The following is a 24048-nucleotide window of genomic DNA, read 5'->3' on the forward strand; positions in this document are numbered from 1 at the left end:
CACCCTAAATAAATGTCGTGTTCTTTGTTATCCTTTTGAACTTTCAGCCAAATAATGTCACTGTTGCTTTTTTGTAGGATTTGGAAGTTTGAAGATATGTTTTCTCTTATGAATAAACTAATACCCCCAGAAGCACTGGTTGCATTTGTTCTTCTCTTTCTATAAAAGTGACGTTTTACAAATCCTGATAGAAATACTTCTTCGGCATGGTCCTCGTCCAGGTGCATCTCCTCCAGCATAATAATGTCATATCCACATAAAGATTTTATAACGTTATCATCCTGCAATTTGTTGGTTGTTTGTCCGTCGATTGTTTCTTTATACCCTTTTAGGTTCCACGACAAAACATTAATACTGAATGTACTACTATCAAACATGTATGGTTTGTATGAAAAGTTACCTTCGTCGTAACACTAACATTTTTGAAAGAATCGAATACGTTATTAACGAACAAAATATCTATCACGATATTATTAAAAGAAATATCTATCGCGTGGTCGTGGTTGTGGACTCCAGTTCCATGGTCTCATCATGTGAGGATGCATGAAGGCTGAATCTCTCTTTGGTGGACTATGATGATGTCCACTCCATCTTCCATTGCTCTCCCATGTTCTCTGTCTTCCCGTTTGCTGGTGTCGTCGTTCAAATGGTGGTGGGCGAGACTGGTGATGAAATTGGCGATGATAATGTGTGTGTGTGTGTGTATGTGTATGTGCGTGTTTTCTGTGTATGTGTGTTGGGGGGAGGTGTGTGTGGGGTAAGCTCGAACGACAAAAGCTCGAACGACAAAACCTCGAATGGACACAAGCTGGATGCGACAAAAGCTCGAACGACAGAAGCTCGACCGGACAAATGCTCGACGCGACATAAGCTTGATGCGACAATAGCTCGACACGACGAAAGCTCGACGCGACAAAAGATCGAACGTGTTTGTGCGTGTCCTTCTCAGTGTTATTTAGCCTGTCTGTTTTTTTGTATTTTTTGTAATCTGTCTGCGAGAGAGAGAGAGAGAGAGAGAGAGAGAGAGAGAGAGAGAGAGAGGGAGAGAGAGAGAGAGAGAGAGAGAGAGAGAGAGAAAAGAAGGGGGACGATCGTGTCGGGGTTTAGATTTGTCATTGTTATTGTTTTAATTGGGAATGACTGTTTATCTGGAAAAGGCGGCACACGGCACGGGCAAATTGACGATTGTTTGTTTGCTTGCTGTGAGTATCAATTCAGAAGAAAAAAAGTTTCTCCGAGAAATTATCGAAACTATCATGCACAGTCGGAATTAAGTTGTTATTTCCAGTGGCGTGTCGTCTTCACACATTCCCTGCGCCATGGAGGTAACCAAGACACAAAAGGGAAAGCCTCTGTTATGTTTGGACGGCTTTACTTACTATGTGGATGCAAAGAAAGACCAAAAGATCTACTGGAAGTCCACACAATCAAAGGACAAATGCCGAGGACGAGTAATATCCAGTAAAACTGCAGACGGGTCACCTGCAGCCGCAGCCGTGTGTATGTGTGTGTGTGTAATCCAGCAGCGTACTTACAACAACAACAACAACAACAACAACAACAACAACAACAACAACAACAACAACAACAACATCCTAACAACCCAACAACAAACAACAACGCGTTCAGCGATATCAAACAATTTAGTCAATCTGTCGCTCAAAACTAAAATATCAACACTAGAAAAGCAGCCATATATGACGTCATCTAATCAGTTTTGACAGCATCGCTCTACACAAGATTAGCAACATGTGTGTGTGTGTCATCGTTCGATCTTTTGTCGCGTCGAGCGTATGTCCATTCGAGCTTTTGTCGCATCGAGCTTTTGACGTTCGAGGTTTTGTCGTTCGAGCTTATGTCGGACACCGTGTGTGTGTTGGGGGGGGGGGGGCAGTGTGTGTGTGTGTGTGTGTGTGGTGTGTGTGTGTGTGTGTGTGTGTGTGTGTGTGTGAATGTGTTCTTAGGTTAAGCAGACGCTACCTTGAAGTCGGGGAGGGGGCGTATATATCTGTGTATTTGGTATGTTTGAGTGTGCGCACGTGTATGAGTATGATTGTGTGCGCGTACGTGCGTCGATGCGAGTGTGCGTTCGTATGTGAGTATCGCTGAGCCGTTTGTTGTTCCCCAGCTGGATCTTACGTAACCGGCCTTTCTTTGCCCAAGTTCAGTGATCTCGAGAATATCAACCATGTGAGCGAGGGAGTGCTGGTTTGCCCGAAACTCACACAAAATGCTGGATTGACAATGCTGGATTATGCAAAGCGATCATTGTGACTTGTGTTGACTCAGGCTATTAAAACGATTGCTTCCTGTTGAAGTCACAGCAAGCAATTTCATCTGATTTCCAAAGGGACAGCCCGACATGTAAGCATAGTCACATACTCAAGCGGCTGATATAGAAATAAACAAGTCGCGTAAGGCGAAAATACAACATTTAGTCAAGTAGCTGTCGAACTCACAGAATGAAACTGAACGCAATGCCATTTTTCAGCAAGACCGTATACTCGTAGCATCGTCAGTCCACCGCTCATGGCAAAGGCAGTGAAATTGACAAGAAGAGCGGGGTAGTAGTTGCGCTAAGAAGGATAGCACGCTTTTCTGTACCTCTCTTTGTTTTAACTGTCTGAGCGTGTTTTTAATCCAAACATATCATATCTATATGTTTTTGGAATCAGGAACCGACAAGAAATAAGATGAAAGTGTTTTTAAATTGATTTCGACAATTTAATTTTGATAATAATTTTTATATATTTAATTTTCAGAGCTTGTTTTTAATCCAAATACAACATATTTATATGTTTTTGGAATCAGAAAATGATGGAGAATAAGATGAACGTAAATTTGGATCGTTTTATAAATTTTTAATTGTTTTTACAATTTTCAGATTTTTAATGACCAAAGTCATTAATTAATTTTTAAGCCACCAAGCTGAAATGCAATACCGAAGCCCGGGCTTCGTCGAAGATTACTTGACCAAAATTTCAACCAATTTGGTTGAAAAATGAGAGCGTGACAGTGCCGCCTCAACTTTCACGAAAAGCCGGATATGACGTCATCAAAGACATTTATCCAAAAAATGAAAAAAAGCGTCTGAGGATATCATACCCAGGAACTCTCATGTAACATTTCATAAAGATCGGTCCAGTAGTTTGGTCTGAATCGCTCTACACACACACACAGACAGACAGACAGACAGACACACACACATACACCACGACTCTCGTCTCGATTCCCCCCTCTACGTTAAAATATTTAGTCAAAACTTGACTAAATATAAAAATGAAAACGCGCGGATCATTGTTAGATAAAGGTATAACAGAGGAGGCCTCGTGGGAGCGTATGTTAAATCTGGGAGAAATGTGCTAACCCTAGCAGGGCCGGATCGGGGGGGGGGGGGGGAGGTTCCAGGGTTCCGGACCCCCCCCCCCCCCCCCCCCCTGGCCATCCGATGTACCTCTCAGAGAAAAGAAAAAAATATTTGTGGACGTTTTAAGCTCTTCCCCCAACTCCCTTAGTTTATTTGGTCTTCTAAAACTATTTCAAATTATGAACAACATCAAGTCGACAACGGCCTGCCCTCCCCGTTATAAGTCCAGCATCATAGGCCACAAGTCAAGTCACACGCTACACCGGACTATCTTTGGGATTATTCCTCTGAACCACTATGGTAAATGAATATCTGAAGTATTTTGTTACTGTTGAAAATGTGTAATTTTGATTCCCAGTTGCAAGGAAAGACCAAACAAGTCGCGTAAGGCGAAATTACTACATTTAGTCAAGCTGTGGAACTCACAGAATGAAACTGAACGTAGTCCGCCGCTAGTGCAAAAGGCAGTGAAAGTGACGAGCCTGTTTGGCGCGGTAGCGATTGCGCTGTGCTTCATAGCACGCTTTACTGTACCTCTCTTCGTTTTAACTTTCTGAGCGTGTTTTTAATCCAAACATATCATATCTATATGTTTTTGGAATCAGGAACCGACAAGGAATAAGATGAAATAGTTTTTAAAAACGATTTCGGAAATTGAAATTTGATCATAATTTTTTATATTTTTAATTTTCAGAGCTTGTTTTGAATCCAAATATAACATATGTATATGTTTTTGGAATCAGAAAATGACGAAGAATAAGATGAAATTGTTTTTGGATCGTTTAATAAAAAAAAAATTTAATTACAAGTTTCCGATTTTTAATGACCAAACTCACTCAGTTTTTAAGCCACCAAGCTGAAATGCAATACCAAACCCCGGGCTTCGTCGAAGATTGCTTTGCCAAAATTTCAATCAATTTGATTGAAAAATGAGGGTGTGACAGTGCCGCCTCAACTTTTACAAAAAGCCGGATATGATGTCATCAAAGGTATTTATCGAAAAAATGAAAAAAACGTCCGGGGATATCATACCCAGGAACTCTCATGTCAAATTTCATAAAGATCGGCCCAGTAGTTTAGTTTGAATCGCTCTACACACACACACACACAGACAGACAGACAGACAGACAGACACACATACACCACGACCCTCGTCTCGATTCCCCCCTCTATGTTAAAACATTTAGTCAAAACTTGACTAAATGTAAAAATGACCTCACAAATGCCAAATTTTTTCGGCTTCTGGGAGGCTTTGCCCGCCAGACCCCCCAGCGGGGCGTTGCCCCTGCATCCCAAAGGGGCGTTGCCCCTGCACCCCACCGGGGCCTCGGCGGCCCCTGGACCCCTGCCTTCAGTTGGAACCACCCCCCCCCCCCCTCACACGAACTTGGTCCAGCCCTGCCTAGTCAGAAGAACGAGAACAGGTAAACAAAAACATTCCAGCTGGAGAGAGAGAGAAAGAGAGAGAGAGGGAGACTGAGAGAGAGAGGGAGAGAGAGAGAGACTAAGAGAGAGACTAAGAAAGAAAGAGAGAGAGAGACTAAGAGAGAGAGAGGGAGAGAGAGAGAGAGACTAAGAGAGAGACTAAGAGAGAGAGAGAGAGAGAAAGAGAGAGAGAGAGAGACTAAGAGAGAGACTAAGAGAGAGACAGACAGAGAGATAGAGAGACTAAGAGAGAGACTAAGAGAGAGAGAGAGAGAGAAACTAAGAGACAGAGAGACAGAGAGAGAGAGAGACTAAGAGAGAGACTAAGAGAGAGAGAGAGAGAGACTGACTATAAGAGAGAGAGAGGGAGAGAGAGAGAGAGAGAGAGAGACTAAGAGAGAGAGAGAGAGAGAGAGAGAGAGAGAGAGAGAGAGAGAGAGAGAGAGAGAGAGAGACTAAGCGAGAGAGAGTTTTCTTTTGCACGCAGAGCTTACTATTTTGAAAATTAAAATCAAAACTTGACTAAATGTAAAACAAGAAGGGCAAAGCCCATACGACTCACATGCTTGACCTTGACCTTTACATGACCTTGACCTTCAGGGTCAAGGTCAAATAACTAAACCTAGCAATGACATCATACACTAAGAACTGCTTTACACATTTTTCCTACCAAAATACATGTGACCTTGACCCAAGGTCAAGGTCATCCAAGGTCATGCAACACAAAGCTGTTAATTCAAGACATAGGAAGTACAATGGTGCTTATTGGCTCTTTCTACCATGAGATATGGTCACTTTTAGTGGTTCACTACCTTATTTTGGTCACATTTCATAAGGGTCAAAGTGACCTTGACCTTGATCATATGTGACCAAATGTGTCTCATGATGAAAGCATAACATGTGCCCCACATAATTTTTAAGTTTCAAACAGTTATCTTCCATAGTTCAGGGTCAAGGTCACTTCAAAATATGTATACAATCCAACTTTGAAGAGCTCCTGTGACCTTGACCTTGAAACAAGGTAAACCAAACTGGTATCAAAAGATGGGGCTTACTTTGCCCTATATATCATATATAGGTGAGGTATTAAATCTCAAAAACTTCAGAGAAAATGCGAAAATGTGAAAAATGGTCGTTTTTAAGACAACAATTACGGCCCCTGTGACCTTGAACTTGAAGTGAGGTCAAGTTGCCGCACATGTTTTTTGAGATCTTGTAACCATACACCATCAGGCCACATCAGGTGTTGATAGACTTAATAGTGTCCAAGAAAATCCAACGTTAAAGTTTTCCGGACGGACGGACGGACGGACGCCGGGACGGACGGACGGACGGACGGACGGACGGACGGACGGACGGACGGACGGACGGACGGACGGACGGACGGACGGACGGACGGACGGACGGACGGACGGACGGACGGACGGACGACTCGGGTGAGTACATAGACTCACTTTTGCTTCGCATGTGAGTCAAAAATCAGTTTTTAACAGTATGGGAAAAGAAAGGAGGGTGTGTGGATTGACGTGTGTGTGTGTGTGGGGGGGGATGGCTGTTATTCTAACATCAGTCACTACAGATGATTATTAACTGAACACAGTGTTCGTATTTACCAGAAATCAATCAATCAATCAATCAATATGAAGCTTATATAGCGCGTATTCCGTGTGTACAGTTCTAAGCGCTTGTCGAAGAGTTGTCAACACAGGACTAACAAAGAAACTAACATCTACAGACGGACACGAACCCTATCACACACTAGCAAACCCTGATAAACATACAACAAACAACAGTGTTTAACAACAATGTACACATCAATAGCTAGGTCCAAACAAAATAATATTAAACACAAAGAAAACACCTCTCACAGAGCACAGCACAAGAATGTCTTTTGGGGCACAACACATCACGTCGAACATGAAAGTCGCAGCCAGCTACGGGAAGAACTGAGTCTTCAACCTACTCTTGAACGCGTCAAGAGATGGGCTCTGGCGAAGCTCAAGCAGCAGGGAGTTCCAGATGGAGGGGCCCGCGGAGGGGAATGCACGCTGACCAGCAGATGCGAGTTTCGAGCGAGGGATGTGAAGGCGGAGTGGGTCAGCAGCAGAACGAAGGGGACGGTCGGAGGGCTGGGTGTACAGGTCCAGGGAGGATTGAAGGTACTCAGGAGCAGAGTCGTTGAGACACTTGTAGACGAGAGTGGACAGTTTGTAGGAGATTCGGGTGTTGACAGGGAGCCAGTGCAAGGAGCGAAGTAGGGGGGTGATGTGGTCTCGCTTCGTCTTCCTCAACGTCAGCCTGGCAGCAGCGTTCTGGACTCGTTGTAGGCCATGAATGGATGAGGCGGGGAGGCCAGCCAGAAGGGAGTTGCAGTAGTCCAGACGACTGAAGATGAGGGAGACAACCAGCTTGACACAGGCGTCGTGGGTGAGGTAGCGACGGATGGAGGCGATGCGTCGTAGGTGAAAAAAGCAGGTCTTGATGATGAAGGAGATGTGTGTCTGCATGGAGAGAGTGGAGTCGAGAAAGACTCGAGAAATGCCCGGTATTAATAAAAATAAAGGAACAGGAATCGTCAACATTTCTGTTTTTATGGTCTTGATTGCATCAGACAGGTTTTCGTACGTAAACAGATAATAAATATAAAATAAAACGATTCCTCTTTTATTGTTCTTTACTTGAACTGGTTGTCATGACCAAGTGATCGGGTTCAGTGTGAAGCATCATTGTTGCCCAGACAGTATAGTATCGTGTTATAGTACGGTACACCACGCGCGATCATTGTACCGCCGGGTAGCGATGACAAGACTTCATTACGTTTCCGGTCAAGACGAACATCACTCACTATCACCCCCCTTGCCATTGATGAAACTGTATGGGAAGTTAACTGATGTGTATCACACGACTTTAAGAGTAACTGTTGGATATTGACATCAGTGACAAATTTTTCAAAAGATGATATCAGGCAACATGGGATATATTTAATATGTCATTGTAACTGTAGGATTTGTTGGAGTGTTCGATGATCAAACTCTACTCTTGTGAAGCTTAGCACAAGGAATGATTCCACGAATATATGGCGTGATCTTCAGGGAATCGGAAGATTGGAGTAACAAGAAGCCCTGAACTCTTACGTAAGCAGAGCATTAGGCTATTGCTTCAGCGACCCACCCAGTTCAGTTTATAGACCAATTCCGTAATGGCGATGGACTCAGAATGAAGCGCCAGCATATGACAGGCGAGTGTTGTTAAAATTAGAAAGTTATTTACTGCATTCCGATGTAGGTATTTGATTTTTTGAAGCACGCAGACACGCACGTGCACCTTCACATGCACGCCCCCTCCATCGCCAGGTCACAGTGACCGCTCAGGTTGACAAAGACTCTTCCACGGGGGTGGGGAGGGGGTGGGTTGTCACGAATACCACTCAGTTCTATGATAACTTAGGGGGAGGGGGCTGATTCTGATATTCGGAGGATGTCAGCCTGACGACGTAGTCACCTTGTATCGAGGAGGGCTCAGTGACGATGAGTATAGCCGGTAAAAAAGACTGTTGGATGTGACGCGGGAGGGGAGGCGTGTGTGTGTGTGTGTATGTGTGTGTATGTGTATATGTGTGTGTGTATGTGTGTGTGTGTGTGTGTGTGTGTGTATGTATGTGTGTGTGTGTGTGTGTGTGTGTGTGAGAGAGAAAGAGGGGGGGGGGAGAGAGAGAGAGCTGGGGTAAGTGGAGAGGGCGTTGGGATGGGAGAGAGGAAGCTGGCAAGCGAAGGAGAATAAACAAATACAGTTATAAGTAGTTCATTAGTGCTCTTGGTTACCAGGGATACAGACAACGATCACAGCGACACGCATAATCATCCCTTTTTGCCACTGCTATGCCGTCACACGGAGACCCCCTCAGTGCATGGTGAAGAAGGACACCAGGTTGACCACAATGGTTAAGGAGCCTGGTTTATTTTAATTAGTGACGTCCGTGTCCGTCGCAGTGGTTGTTGTGTCTGTAGCAGTTGTTTGCTATAACGAGTCACAGTGCGTCACGTTTAAAACACAAGACACGATGGGCCGTGACATACTGACCACACTGTTGTTTGGCCGGTAAGCGGTGTTGGTCAAACTAGCGTGGAGCATGTTGTCAACGTGGCGCTGTGATGATCGTGACAGACAGATGCCCACCCAGATAGTGATGATCCTCATTAGGGCTGCACTTGTTGACGGGAGAGTTAAGAATCTTCTCTTTTTTTCACCAAGAACGGTTTGTTATTGGAACGTGTAAAGGAGTCCTTCTCGTGACAACATTCGGGTCACCATCTCAAATCGGGCCTAGTTTTTACATGGACTCAGATCATCCCTCCTCCTCAACACATATAAAAAGCAACAACATCCAGAATGTCTACAGTGAGGATTTTCTGATTAATCAATTTCACAGATAGCCCTCAGTATTTGCTAAGACATTAATTCATCAAACCAAGTGTCCGCTTTGCACAGAAAGCACCCCGCAGGCTTTTAGCGAGTTTTGGTATGTGTCCAAGTGAGTGCCTGGAGGGATGGTCTTATTGGAAGTAAAAGCATGGCGAGATCTGATGGGGTAAGTGGTCTTGTTTCACGCGGAAAGGACTAGTTTGTCTTGTGTCTGGAATCTTGCTTTGAAACGTTCTGGTGGAACCGCACGTCATGGGTTGTTGATCAGACGTTAGCACTTTTTGCTCACAGGGTGGGACCACCGCCGCCTGCGTCAGTACTTGCTCTATTAGTATTAGTCTTTTCCTGGTCTAAAGAATGCCACGTACTCATACAATTTTCATTACAAGTGCCAGAAAAATGACAGCTACTCTTCATCCGTGAATGAACCGCATGGGCAAAGGGCAAGATGGGCACCTTACCCCCTCCCTCCACCCCCCCCCCCCCCCCCTTACCACGCACACCGATCATGGCAACAGAATGGAGGTGGGAATATGACGTCAGTGGGTAGCTGGATTCCGTGGCGCGAGGTCGACCTCTTTCTTGGTGTTGATGAGACGAAGAGAGAGCGACGAGGATGATCAGCTTGCTAGCTGTCTGTCTTGAAAGAGTGGCAACACTACAGTCTTTTCCTCTGTGGCTCATACCCGCGGTCTGCCCGTCGCTTGATGAGTTGACGAGGTAACTGCGGGAGCTACGCGTCGCGATGAAGACGACAAGTACTTGGGACGGATCTCATTATTGTTGTAGATCAGGGTCTTTACACCCATGCCTTCAAGGAAATGAGGTAAGGTGGTTACTGTTCCCAGCAACACTGATTTTCAAACAGACGGGTCCGCAGCAAAGAGACATTTGTATTTCCTGGTTCAGTAACCTATCTCCCAATGACAGACTGACACACACACAAACACACTCACACACACACACACACACACACACACACACACACACACACACACACACACACACACACACACACACACACACTTTTTTGTAGAGACTGTACATTCTCCTCGTACTCTGGCCTGTTTTCGCTTCGTGCTACTTTGTCGCCCTGACAGCAGTCAAACGTGCACGCATTTGCCACACTGCACGTTTGTGTGCATACAATTGCCGCACTATGCTACCATTATGAATAACCACCAGAACTGTGCTACCATTATGAATAACCACCAGCACTATGCTACCATTAGGAATAACCACCAGCACTATGCTTCCATTAGGAATAACCACCAGCACTATGCTACCATTAGGAATAACCACCAGCACTATGCTACCATTAGGAATAACCACCAGCACTATGCTACCATTAGGAATAACCACCAGCACTATGCTACCATTAGGAATAACCACCAGCACTATGCTACCATTAGGAATAACCACCAGCACTATATTTGACATCATTTCGAAAGAGCTGAAGAACTTTTTCGCTGTGATTGATTAAAAGGTAAAGCGTTTATCTTCCGAAAAGTTGCCGAAACTGGTTGGCCATTTCGCCGAAATGATTTGCCGAAGAAAAAAAATCGAAGCAACATCTCTGTACAAGGTTACGCCGTTGAGCCACCACTTGTACCAAAAACGCCTTAACAAAGTTCAAAGCTGTCTGTTGGTATTTTCAGTTCTGGTACAGAAATCCAGCAATATTATACCCTCTTTATTTCAGCGGTGAAAAACAAATTTAGATATTTAGATATGCGCGTATGGGAGGCAATCTGACCTTGTCTTCTGCTGTGGCTCTCCGTATGACACGTAATTGTGAAATATTCATACACACTTGTTCACCTCGAAGTAAAAGGCGGGGATGTTGCGTTGATAAAATACCTGTTTACAGCATCTATCTTGTTTGTGTACCTTAGGCCTTCCCATTCACAACACCATGCGTCCCTTTATTTCGACATGCAAGACGACTTACATCCCCGTACAACGAATAAGCTGACTAACTTGTAAATACCAACACTTTTTTCTGGGAATGTTTTCGTTTTGAATTTATTCAATTGAGTAGGCTTTTGCACTTTGTATTCAGAAAATGAAACATGTACCAGATTACCAGCACAGCTTAAAAAATAAATTAGATGAAACGAACCAGAAAGCAAGCTTCTCCACCTTCTTGCTAGAACATGAATACGTAGTATTATGCTAATATTGTTTAAACATGAACTTACAGCAGCAGCAACCTAGCTGACATAACCTGACTTTGGCCACGATGGCAGATCAGCAGATAGCGAAACCGTCCGCTGTTTCACTGAAAGCAACTGTTCAAGCGTTATTCCGGCAGTGAGGAGAAGAAAACGCTCAACTACAGCATAGGTAGCAGATAGCTAGAGCTCTACCTTCCATCTCGTGTAAGCCATTATTTACTCCACAACAGATCTGTCCGGTCTTTTACACGAGATAAGAGCATCCGTCCACTCAGACATATGCCAAACATAGTACAAATTCAAGAACAGTGTCCTAATTAACTCTGTCCGTCAACAGTAGTTCGCCATTTTGTTATGTCCCTTGAATAAATCGAATTTCAAAGTTAATATCATCGCTATCACTTTCAAACACGAATGTTGTCTCAGTTTCAACTCGATCACTACCACAGTTTTGTGCGGTCATCTGTCAGGAAAACAGCCGGGCTGTTGTGTTGGGGCATGTGTCCAAGTGACAGGATGTTTGCAGTCTCCCGTTTCTTTGACGCAAGATTTGGCGAGTGAAGCGAGGAATTAGTAACGTTTCTTGGGCAATAAGGACTGGGTGGCCGAGTGGTAACGCACTTGCGCTCGGAAGCGAGAGGTTGCGTGTTCGACCCTGGGTCAGGCCGCAATTTTCTCCCCCCTTTCCTAACCTAGGTGGTGGGTTCAAGTGCTAGTCTTTCGGATGAGACGAAAAACCGAGGTCCCTTCGTGTACACTACATTGGGGTGTGCACGGTAAAGATCCCACGATTGACAAAAGGGTCTTTCCTGGCAAAATTGTACAGGCATAGATAAAAATGTCCACCAAATACCCGTTTGACTTGGAATAAAGGCCGTGAAAGGTGAATGCTCGCCTAATAGGCTACTGAGCTTTACTGGCCGATGTGAATGCGTTATATATTGTGTGTAAAAAATGTCTGTTTGTCTGTCTGTCTGTAAAAAATTCCATTTCAAACGGCAGAAATTAATATGTAAGCGCCTAGGGCTATATCTAGATTAGGCGCATAAAAATGATCACAATAATAATAATAATAATAATTAACAATACTGTCTCAAACCTGTTGTGTGAATCTTTGACGGATCAATTATTTTATGCGGAGTGGTCGTTGTAGACAGGTAATCGCGTTCGAGAGGTTGCCATAAGGGCAGGTTCCTCTGTGCCTGCTATGAGGGGCCCCTCAAATGAATCTCCTACAGAAATGAAGGTGACCTTAATATGTTGTCCTCGTGACCATTAATGCCCGTTATGACAGGCCACTTGCAACGTAGGGACAATGTTGGCTGGTCCGAAAGGTGTCACTTCATGACAGGTACCACAGTAGTACCATCCTGGAAGTGTATCTTTCATCATAATGACATGTCCTGCGCAGATATATGCCGCTGGGACCGGTGAGAGAGTCTTGACATTCCTGAGGGGCTTGGAAGGGACTTGTTTATCTCGTTCATCAAAGACAAGACGACGGGGGCACGATTCATTGCGACCGTACGACACTCCTTGAGGGGCAGTAAACAAGCCTTACAGTTCAAACAAAAGTATGTCGCTGTACTAGCACCAAAAGTGATCATCGGTGACAAAAACAACGATCAAAGTGGCATATTATTGCTCCAGCAGTGTTACTTCTAATTATTATGACGTGGCAACATAAATTCAGTAGTGTACCATTCTTGGCAGTAGCATGTCACCATACGTGAGGTCAGTGGTCAGTGCAGTAGGACTGCGCGGCTTGGCCAAGGGACGATATGTGGGCGAGTGACCATCGGCACGTATCTCTTTCCTGACCCTCGCGTCCTCATTGCTCGCTGGAGCGTGAGAGTGACATACCATCCTCGCTGGAGTGCGCCCCCAGGACCCACCCCCATGTCATGACTGCTACGGTCACTGGAGTGCGCCCCCATGATCGCCCCCATGTCATTACTGCTACGGTCACTGGAGTGCGCCCCCATGTCATTACTGCTACGGTCACTGGAGTGCGCCCCCATGATCGCCCCCATGTCATTACTGCTACGGTCACTGGAGTGCGCCCCCAGGATCGCCCCCATGTCATTACTGCTACGGTCACTGGAGTGCGCCCCCAGGATCGCCCCCATGTCATTACTGCTACGGTCACTGGAGTGCGCCCCCAGGATCGCCCCCATGTCATTACTGCTACGGTCACTGGAGTGCGCCCCCAGGATCGCCCCCATGTCATTACTGCTACGGTCACTGGAGTGCGCCCCCAGGATCGCCCCCATGTCATTACTGCTACGGTCACTGGAGTGCGCCCCCAGGATCGCCCCCATGTCATTACTGCTACGGTCACTGGATCCTTTGTTTCGACAGAAAGAGACAATGTGTCGCACGTAATCGGTTGGTACTTACATGTGCCGTCTTCAAATGCTCTGTGTGGCTCTATTCCTCGACCAGGTTTCTTGATTTAATAATGTATCAAAGTGTCTGATGAACTTAACTTTCTTTTGATACCATGCTCACTGTAAGTAATACGTTGAAGCACTTGAGAATGGCTCATGAAATCAGATACTTAGTTTTCCCAAGTGATACGTTTTTCCAAACGTATAGTTTACTGCTCCCAGCTTGATAATTTAGTTGACCATAGCCTTACGGTCTGGGTATTCTGTAGTTGTCGCGTCCAGAGACGGTCTTGATGCAAAAATAGAGCTCTCTCTCTCTCTCTCTCTCTCTCTCTCTCTCTCTCTCTCTCTCTCTCTCTCTCTCTCTCTCTCTCTCTCTCTCTCTCTCTCTCTCTCTCTCTCTCTCTCTCTCTCTCTCTCTCTCTCTCTCTCTTCTCTCTCTCTCTCTCTCTCTCTCTCTCTCCTCTCTCTCTCTCTCTCTCTCTCTCTCTCTCTCTCTCTCTCTCTCTCTCTCTCTCTCTCTCTCTCTCTCTCTCTCTCTCTCTCTCTCTCTCTCTCTCTCTCTCTCTCTCTCTCTCTCTCTCTCTCTCTCTCTCTCTCTCTCTCTCTCTCTCTCTCTCTCTCTCTCTCTCTCTCTCTCTCTCTCTCTCTCTCTCTCTCTCTCTCTCTCTCTCTCTCTCTCTCTCTCTCTCTCTCTCTCTCTCTCTCTCTCTCTCTCTCTCTCTCTCTCTCTCTCTCTCTCTCTCTCTCTCTCTCTCTCTCTCTCTCTCTCTCTCTCTCTCTCTCTCTCTCTCTCTCTCTCTCTCTCTCTCTCTCTCTCTCTCTCTCTCTCTCTCTCTCTCTCTCTCTCTCTCTGAATTTATGTAATTTAGTATAGTCACTCTTCGGGCGAAGGGAGATGAGAAAACAACAAGTCGCGTAAGGCGAAAATACAATATTTAGTCAAGTAGCTGTCGAACTCACAGAATGAAACTGAACGCAATGCCATTTTTCAGCAAGACCGTATACTCGTAGCATCGTCAGTCCACCGCTCATGGCAAAGGCAGTGAAATTGACAAGAAGAGCGGGGTAGTAGTTGCGCTAAGAAGGATAGCACGCTTTTCTGTACCTCTCTTTGTTTTAACTTTCTGAGCGTGTTTTTAATCCAAACATATCATATCTATATGTTTTTGGAATCAGGAACCGACAAGGAATAAGATGAAAGTGTTTTTAAATTGATTTCGAAAAAATAATTTTGATAATAATTTTTATATATTTAATTTTCAGAGCTTGTTTTTAATCCAAATATAACATATTTATATGTTTTTGGAATCAGCAAATGATGGAGAATAAGATAAACGTAAATTTGGATCGTTTTATAAATTTTTATTTTTTTTTACAATTTTCCGATTTTTAATGACCAAAGTCATTAATTAATTTTTAAGCCACCAAGCTGAAATGCAATACCGAAGTCCGGGCTTCGTCGAAGATTACTTGACCAAAATTTCAACCAATTTGGTTGAAAAATGAGGGCGTGACAGTGCCGCCTCAACTTTCACGAAAAGCCGGATATGACGTCATGAAAGACATTTATCAAAAAAATGAAAAAAACGTTCGGGGATTTCATACCCAGGAACTCTCATGTCAAATTTCATAAAGATCGGTCCAGTAGTTTAGTCTGAATCGCTCTACACACACACACAGACACACAGACACACAGACACACGCACATACACCACGACCCTCGTTTCGATTCCCCCTCGATGTTAAAATATTTAGTCAAAACTTGACTAAATATAAAAATGTGTGCTTTTGTCAGTACCCTCGTAAAAGAAATTACCTTATCTTAGCTGTCTGTCTGTTCGTTCTGATTATTTTCATATTGATCATATCTGTCCATAAAGCATCAGTGTTTCATAACGCAAGAATGTATGTATAGCCTACAACGTGTATACAGTCATGTAAATAGTTTTTCTGCCTTTTTGTTTTTAATTTTTTTTTTTTTTTTTCACTGTCATGCTTATCTTTTGTAATTGTTTTACGTTTGTATATATATATATATATATATATATATATATATATATATATATATATATATATATATATAACAAATTCAAGGAAAAGAAAAGCCAAACAAAGAATGTCAAGTGGCAGCCCAAATTTTCGACCTGTTGCCAGGCCTTCCTCAGGGGCGTGTAATTCTGCGAGACGCCAATTCATGCATCAATTACTAAGCAACACAATACCATGGTTATTTTAGTTACGAATCACAAAGCAAATATTTCAAAAATAAAATTTACATTCAAGCTTAGATCTACTTTCGTTTTGATTGTAATCAAAACAAATGTACACGTGCGAATTCCAAAGTTATTACGTCAAAGGTATACGTATCTTGTAGTGACGTATTCGTCGCTGATGACGTAATTTCAAAGTTCGAACAAAATGGATACTTATTCTTGCCGTGAACAGGCAAAAGTATCATTCTGATGTCTCTTCAATAGACCTTTTTCGTATAACCTTTGCCCCCAGCGTTTCGACCAATCAGATTTTAGGGCACGGCAGCCTCTCTCTGATAACCGGAAATAAGGGGCAGCCTGAAATACCTCTTTCACTGTCGGTGCTCGAAGTACTATTGCCAGAGGATTACTTTGAGAAATTCTGCAAGAAAACGGATTATCTTGTTCAAAATCATGAACTAAAAGTCAAGGACATGCACGAAGGTATGGTTTGAAACGGCTATTGGTGGTATATGGACGAAAGACTTGGCGAACTTCCCCTGCATAAGCGAAGCAGAGGTGATCGACCACAGATCTACAGATCTCTGGATCAACTTTCTTACTGATACTACTGCGTCGACGTTCGACAAGTTATACGACGCATCCAGCGCAAAGAATGCAAAACCTTGGTGTAAACGATAGACATACTGTGTGCATAAAATGTCTTTCTGCATGGCACAACAGCTAGTAAGCAACTGTGGTGATCAGACTCAGAGCGAGTGTGCTGACGTCAATGAAGCAGACTCGCAACGAAGTGTACGGTATGCTGTTGTGGGGGGACGCTGACCGGACAGGCACTTGGAGCCTACTGCGAGTGTATTGCTGGGTAAGTGTTGTTGGCCTTGTATGTTTTGTGGGATTAACTTGATGGCTGCGTTACTTGGTATCTTACACAATCAGTTTTCATACTCAGTCATATAATGCATGGCACACAAAGTGACAAACACACACAGAGATTCATAATTCTCTACTGAAAATGTCTGCATGAAAAAGCTGTCTTTTTGACTCACATGCGAAGCAAAAGTGAGTATGTACTCACCCGAGTCGTCCGTCCGTCCGTCCGGAAAACTTTAACGTTGGATATTTCTTGGACACTATTCAGTCTATCAGTACCAAATTTGGCAAGATGGTGTATGATGACAAGGCCCCAAAAAACATACATAGCATCTTGACCTTGCTTCAAGGTCAAGGTCGCAGGGGCCATAAATGTTGCCTAAAAAACAGCTATTTTTTACATTTTTCCCATTTTCTCTGAAGTTTTTGAGATTCAATACCTCACCTATCTATATATATATACGACTAGTGTCTGTCTGTCTGTGTGTCTGTCTGTCTGTGCGCGATGCGCGGCCAAGGTTCTCGATGGATCTGTTTCAAATTTGGTGATCATATTCAGGTACACCCTGGACACAACCTGGTCGATGAGATATTTCAACACGTGCTCTCAGCGCGCAGCGCGGAACCGATTTTGGTTCCACCTCAGCTATTTTGGTTCCACCTCAGCTTACCCGGGCCCCCATACCGACACACCATAGCCGCTACACCACATCACAACGCCAAAGTTCTCGGTGGTTCTTTTTCAAATTTGGACACCGTATTCAGCTACACCCCGGACACAATATCATCGATGAGATATTTCAACACGTGCTCTCAGCGCGCAGCGCTAAACTCATGTTCGTTTTTGTGTTCATTTCACCATTATAAGTAACTCTTCCTTATCTTCTCCAGTGTTTGGCGTTTATCTCCCTTCCTTCGTGTGGCTTTCCCGTTCAGTTGTAAGTTACTATTTATTTTTAGAATGTCACTGCGCTGTCCAGAACGCTTCCCTTGCACCCGTAAGTTGTTCTTACTGTCAAAGTGAAAAGGTCGAATCAATTTATAGCCACGCGAAAAATACACTCTCACCTATCTCTATATATTTATAGATACAGATATGCATATATATATACGGCTTCTCTGTGTGTGTGTGTGTGTTTGTGTGTGTGTGTAGGCAAAAACCTATGTATTATAGAGTTCTGTTTGTGATGGGGTCTAGCGGCTTTTGTCTGTATGTATGTTCTGGCATGTGAGAAGCCACAGTAGATAATATAGGGCTAAGAAATAAGCTCTAAAATTCTCAATCCCGTTTGACAGGACTTCGCCTTTCAAAGGTGATTGTGGTGAACCGCCACGCTGTCTGTCTCACCCCAAATTCCCGTTTCTGAGAGTGACTATTTTTAGAATGTCACTGCGCTGTCCAGAACGCTTCCCTTGCACCCGTAAGTTGTTCTTACTGTCAAAGTGAAAAGGTCGAATCAATTTATAGCCACGCGAAAAATACACTCTCACCTATCTCTATATATTTATAGATACAGATATGCATCTATATATATATACGACTAGTGTCTGTCTGTGTGTCTGTCTGTCTGTGCGCGATGCGCGGCCAAGGTTCTCGATGGATCTGTTTCAAATTTGGTGATCATATTCAGGTACACCCTGGACACAACCTGGTCGATGAGATATTTCAACACGTGCTCTCAGCGCGCAGCGCGGAACCGATTTTGGTTCCACCTCAGCTATTTTGGTTCCACCTCAGCTTACCCGGGCCCCCATACCGACACACCATAGCCGCTACACCACATCACAACGCCAAAGTTCTCGGTGGTTCTTTTTCAAATTTGGACACCGTATTCAGCTACACCCCGGACACAATATCATCGATGAGATATTTCAACACGTGCTCTCAGCGCGCAGCGCTAAACTCATGTTCGTTTTTGTGTTCATTTCACCATTATAAGTAACTCTTCCTTATCTTCTCCAGTGTTTGGCGTTTATCTCCCTTCCTTCGTGTGGCTTTCCCGTTCAGTTGTAAGTTACTATTTATTTTTAGAATGTCACTGCGCTGTCCAGAACGCTTCCCTTGCACCCGTAAGTTGTTCTTACTGTCAAAGTGAAAAGGTCGAATCAATTTATAGCCACGCGAAAAATACACTCTCACCTATCTCTATATATTTATAGATACAGATATGCATATATATACGGCTTCTCTGTGTGTGTGTGTGTTTGTGTGTGTGTGTAGGCAAAAACCTATGTATTATAGAGTTCTGTTTGTGATGGGGTCTAGCGGCTTTTGTCTGTCTGTATGTTCTGGCATGTGAGAAGCCACAGCAGATAATATAGGGCTAAGAAATAAGCTCTAAAATTCTCAATCCCGTTTGACAGGACTTCGCCTGCAGAGGTGATTGTGATGAACCGCCACGCTGTCTGTCTCTGTCTCGCGATTCACCCCGGCGAAGCCGGGTATTCCTCTAGTATATATATATACGGCTTCTCTGTGTGTGTGTTTGTGTGTGTGTGTGTGGGGGAAAAAACCTGTTGATTGTAGAGTTCTGTTTGTGATGGGGTCTAGCGGCTTTTGTCTGTCTGTATGTTCTGGCATTTGAGAAGCCACAACAGATAATATAGGGCTAAGAAATAAGCTCTAAAATTCTCAATCCCGTTTGACAGGACTTCGCTTGCAGAGGTGATTGTGATGAACCGCCACGCTGTCTGTCTCTGTCTCGCGATTCACCCCGGCGAAGCCGGGTATTCCTCTAGTATATGATATATAGGGCAAAGTAAGCCCCATCTTTTGATACCAGTTTGGTTTACCTTGCTTCAAGGTCAAGGTCACAGGAGCTCTTCAAAGTTGGATTGTATACATATTTTGAAGTGACCTTGACCCTGAACTATGGAAGATAACTGTTTCAAACTTAAAAATTATGTGGGGCACATGTTATGCTTTCATCATGAGACACATTTGGTCACATATGATCAAGGTCAAGGTCACTTTGACCCTTATGAAATGTGACCAAAATAAGGTAGTGAACCACTAAAAGTGACCATATCTCATGGTAGAAAGAGCCAATAAGCACCATTGTACTTCCTATGTCTTGAATTAACAGCTTTGTGTTGCATGACCTTGGATGACCTTGCTTCAAGGTCAAGGTCACATGTATTTTGGTAGGAAAAATGTGTAAAGCAGTTCTTAGTGTATGATGTCATTGCTAGGTTTAGTTATTTGACCATGTCAAGGTCAAGCATGTGAGTCGTATGGGCTTTGCCCTTCTTGTTTGACAAAGTTATGAGCAGCATGTTAATGTAATTTCAATCAGTATCTCCAGGAGACCATGCCATGTTGGCTAGGCATGTTCAATAGAATACCAGGTACCTGAGTGCGGAGTTTTATTTAAATGTGTACGTACACATGTGTTTGTGAATCCTCTTGTCAATGAAGGTTATCACTGCAGTAAGATCAAATTCCATTCTGAGCCGGTATATATTTTATATAGATATCAACAGCATGCGCTTACAAGCTCTCTGTAGGAATTCCTAGGAAAGATAAAGTTAATTGTTATTAGCAGGCTAAGGAAAATCAAGATGACACAAACGGAATTTGATTGTGTGTTGTTGTTTTTACCCAGAAAGGACAGTCTTGCAACCATGTGGCTGCCACACTTTTTGCTGCTTCACACTACATGGCTGAAGGAATCGACACTGTTCCAGCAGACAAAACTTGTACACACTACAAATGTATGTGGAAGGGGCATGCTGCCAAGAAAACTGCACCAGCTGCTCTCGATGACATCAAAATTGTTAAGTAAGTGTGTATAATAATTAATATTAAGGAAATTAGGGTTGCGTTACCTAGAGGTTTACATCAGAGTGTGATCTATTTTTTTCAGAACATTTAAGTCTTAAAGTTAAAATATAGAGCTTGTTAACTACAACAGCTACAAGACTGGGGAAAGAGAAACAGTGATATTTATAAAGTGCATCATCAAAAAACTATGCATTTTACATTTAGTCAAGAGACGAGGGCGGTGGTGTATGTTTGTGTGTAGAGCAATTTCTGGAAAACTACAACATTATGTTTAGGTTAAAAACAAACCAGCCCTGAAAGTGGCAAGTATTTTACTCGCCATAGTGAGTAGAAGCATGCAACTGGTGAGTAGAAGTGTTCATCTACTCGCCAAATGCGAGTGAAGATGCTGAATCAAGTTGTTGGTTTGGTTCGTAAAATGTGCTCTCTGCCTGGTACGTTTTCAGAATCACTAGCCAGAGGCTATATGCATAATTTTTTAACTTTCAGGGCTACAAGCTTAGAAAGTTAAACAGATTTTTTTTTAAACAAAGGGAAGCGTGATTTCCTGTGGGACAGTTTTGCTACTGCGCTATGCTGGGTTGCCATTTACCTTATTCGACGTGGATGCTGGTTTTCAGCTAAGCATTGTCCTTGTGAAATGTACTGCGTTCAGTATCGTTATACATGTTTGACAGACTGGTGCAACTTGTTTTAGCATTTGTACCCAGCATAAGATTTGCTTTAGTGTCAAATAAAAAAAATAATTTCATTTTCAGGTATGCTTCAAGACAAGACAAGTTTCCCCGGACGACTCTTCAAGGCCTCAATTTTGACCCAAGAAGTCTGGATGCCAGGAAGCGCGACTAAGAGATCTTCAACAACCGGTACCAACCGTTTGAAGGCTGCATATAGTTATGATATACTGAACTAGGGTTTTCAAGGTGTGATATTTTTTTCCAATACCAGTTAATTAAGTTGGTAGCAACAGTTAACTGTTCTGTCAAGTGAAAAATGTATGTAGTTTCAATATGGACAGGTAAAATCAGTACTTTGTTTACAGCGAGGGAGGGTACGTAGTGCTGTCACCTCTGTGTGTGAGTTCAGGTTTAATTTTTTAAATGCCTGCAGTTAAGACAGAAGATTGTGGAAGCTGATAAGAACTTGTGTCAGAGGATAGTAAGAAGTGTTTTGGCTTCGTACGGACTATACCATCATCCAGGACTTGTGTGTATTATTCGGAGAACGTATCAGAGCCGAGGACATGTGTTGTGAACAGCGATTCTCAGTGATGAAAGTGTAGTGTGTGTAATGCCGGACTGTGTTCTTCTTCAACTTCGGAATGGCAAGGAGGTATTTTGTGAGATGTTTTATGATTTGATATCCATGTACTGATGATTTCATTCAATAGCGAAATGTTTGAAATGTTCATTCGTTTTGTGCCATGTTTGTTGTTCAAGAGCGTGTTGTCACCATCCCTTATGAATATGGACGTGTGTGAATGTTGGTGCAGACATGAGCGTTTGAGCGAGTGAATTTAGAAGCCCTGTGCATGAAAGTCATTACCGGACAACCAAATCAGCAAACATAGAAATTCCTTGTCATACACATCGATCTGATCAAGGTAATAATGTTAGCACTTTTTTTTTCAATTTATTTCACAGTTATTTGTTATTTTTTTGAGGAAATTATAATGCAATTCACCGATTTTAAAAAACATGATTCCAATTGTCTCCCTTGAACAAATTTGTTTGTACAAAATTTGTTACTTACTTTTTTTTTTTCAAGGCTATATCAAGGAAAATTCTTTTTAAACTGATTGTGGGACCGTGCACAAGCTGACAGACTTGAACTCAAAAGTTGCAGAAGATTCTTGGCTGCGACTTTTGAGTTCAAGCCGATCAGTTTGTGCACAGTCCCAAGATTTGTCTATATTTATTTATCACTTAAAATAAAATACAGTTTTTCTTTTAATTAAACTGTAGATATGTCAAAGACTGTTTTGAATAATTTTGGGGGGTAATTTTCTTTAAGAAATAACTAAGTAAATGCACAAATTGTGTACTAAAGTGTCGGTACAAGGGAGACAATTTGAAGCCATTTTAAAAAACAAAGCAGTATATTGCATAATAATATCCTTCAATTATAACAAGAAATAAGGAATAAACGTCTCTTGACATGTTGTCTACCTAATTATCTTGATCGCATTTATTTAAAGTGGGAATCGTTATGTTCGTAAGCTCACATACAATCATTTATGAAACACATTCAGACCAGACCAGAGATTTGATTGATAATGGGCCCTTTATTCTATACAGTACCAGAGTAAATTATATAAACCATTACATGACAAAATAAGCTTCTTGCTCTTTGGAGTGATGTGGCCTTTGGCAGCTCATCAACCCAGTAATGTAGACCTGCCTTTTTTACGAAGTAGGTGCATGCATACCGAAAGATCACCATATCATCATATGTGTAAAACCATACTGCAGTGTCATTTTTCAGTAGAGAATCAACAGAAAAAGAGCGTATGTTCTCCTTCACCTTCATGTTGTCTTTCTTCAAGCCAGAAACATCTTCAGTCAGACGATTAATCACAGAGGCCTGTTATGTAATTGTCATCTGCAGCTCTGCCAACTTGAGGTAGTCTGTGTTCCAATAACAATACCCTCACATGTAGTCGTGTCCCTCTTTGCAAAGGCATGATCTGGCCCTGGTCCTAAGCTCTCACTAGATGCGGAGGGCAAAGGAATGGCTGCTTCTGTAAATACAAAATCAAATGTATACATTAGCAATAGAATTAGCATCAATGATCTTGTTATCAGATTACACATGCATCACACTCACAGCATTTAAGCATGAAAATACATGAGGGAAATAACTCCTGAAATTGAAATAAAAACTTAGGGGTGCGGGAGATGCTCCCCGGAAATTATTTTGGAGTGTTCTATGCAAAATCAAAATTGTAGAAATCTAGTGCTATTTTTGTTGTTGCACCAATTCAATGGTACATTTCTGGGAGTAAAAAAAATGATTCAGCATGAGCTTTATCGATGTCTTAAAAACTGCATCACTATCTGTATCAAGTAACCTCCTTAATCTTCTCGATTCAAGAGTCGGTTGATTCAGAGATACTGTAGCAACAGATCTCTGGTTGATTGCATGCACGCGGCTTGTCGACATATGTCTAGATCTTGTTTGTTTGTTTTCTAAAATCTTGCATTTGTTTCGTGACCCTTCCTATGCATCCATTTTGGGCTGCCGATTCATTTTAAATGTCTTATACACTGATGTAGGAAGACAATTTGAAGTCAGCAGATCATAAATTAATAAAAACAAACAAAGCTTACTTGGCTCTGAGTCTCTTCCAGATCCGATGATATTTTCAGCGTTGACACTGGGGGTGGAAGCAAAA

At 42.9% G+C, this 24048-nt stretch overlaps 2 long non-coding RNA genes across 2 annotated transcripts in view; one reads left to right on the plus strand and one right to left on the minus strand.

Moving 5' to 3' along the window:
* The first annotated feature begins 20129 nt into the window (after window positions 1-20129).
* LOC138964067 (uncharacterized) lies at window positions 20130-22062 on the plus strand. The gene is made up of 2 exons (XR_011455000.1): window positions 20130-20651; window positions 21413-22062. It is a non-coding gene; the product is annotated as an uncharacterized lncRNA (long non-coding RNA).
* Window positions 22063-22918: 856 nt separating this feature from the next.
* Window positions 22919-24048, minus strand: part of LOC138963538 (uncharacterized) — a 1696-nt gene continuing 566 nt past the window's right edge. The window contains exons 1-2 of the long non-coding RNA XR_011454851.1: window positions 23984-24048; window positions 22919-23394 (exon numbers count right to left, since the gene is read on the minus strand). The exon at window positions 23984-24048 is cut by the window's right edge and continues 566 nt beyond it. This is a non-coding gene — a long non-coding RNA (uncharacterized lncRNA). The remainder of the gene's footprint in view (window positions 23395-23983) is intronic.

The sequence above is a fragment of the Littorina saxatilis genome, linkage group LG4, assembly GCF_037325665.1.
Source record: "Littorina saxatilis isolate snail1 linkage group LG4, US_GU_Lsax_2.0, whole genome shotgun sequence".
Classification (NCBI taxonomy): Eukaryota; Metazoa; Mollusca; class Gastropoda; order Littorinimorpha; family Littorinidae; genus Littorina; species Littorina saxatilis.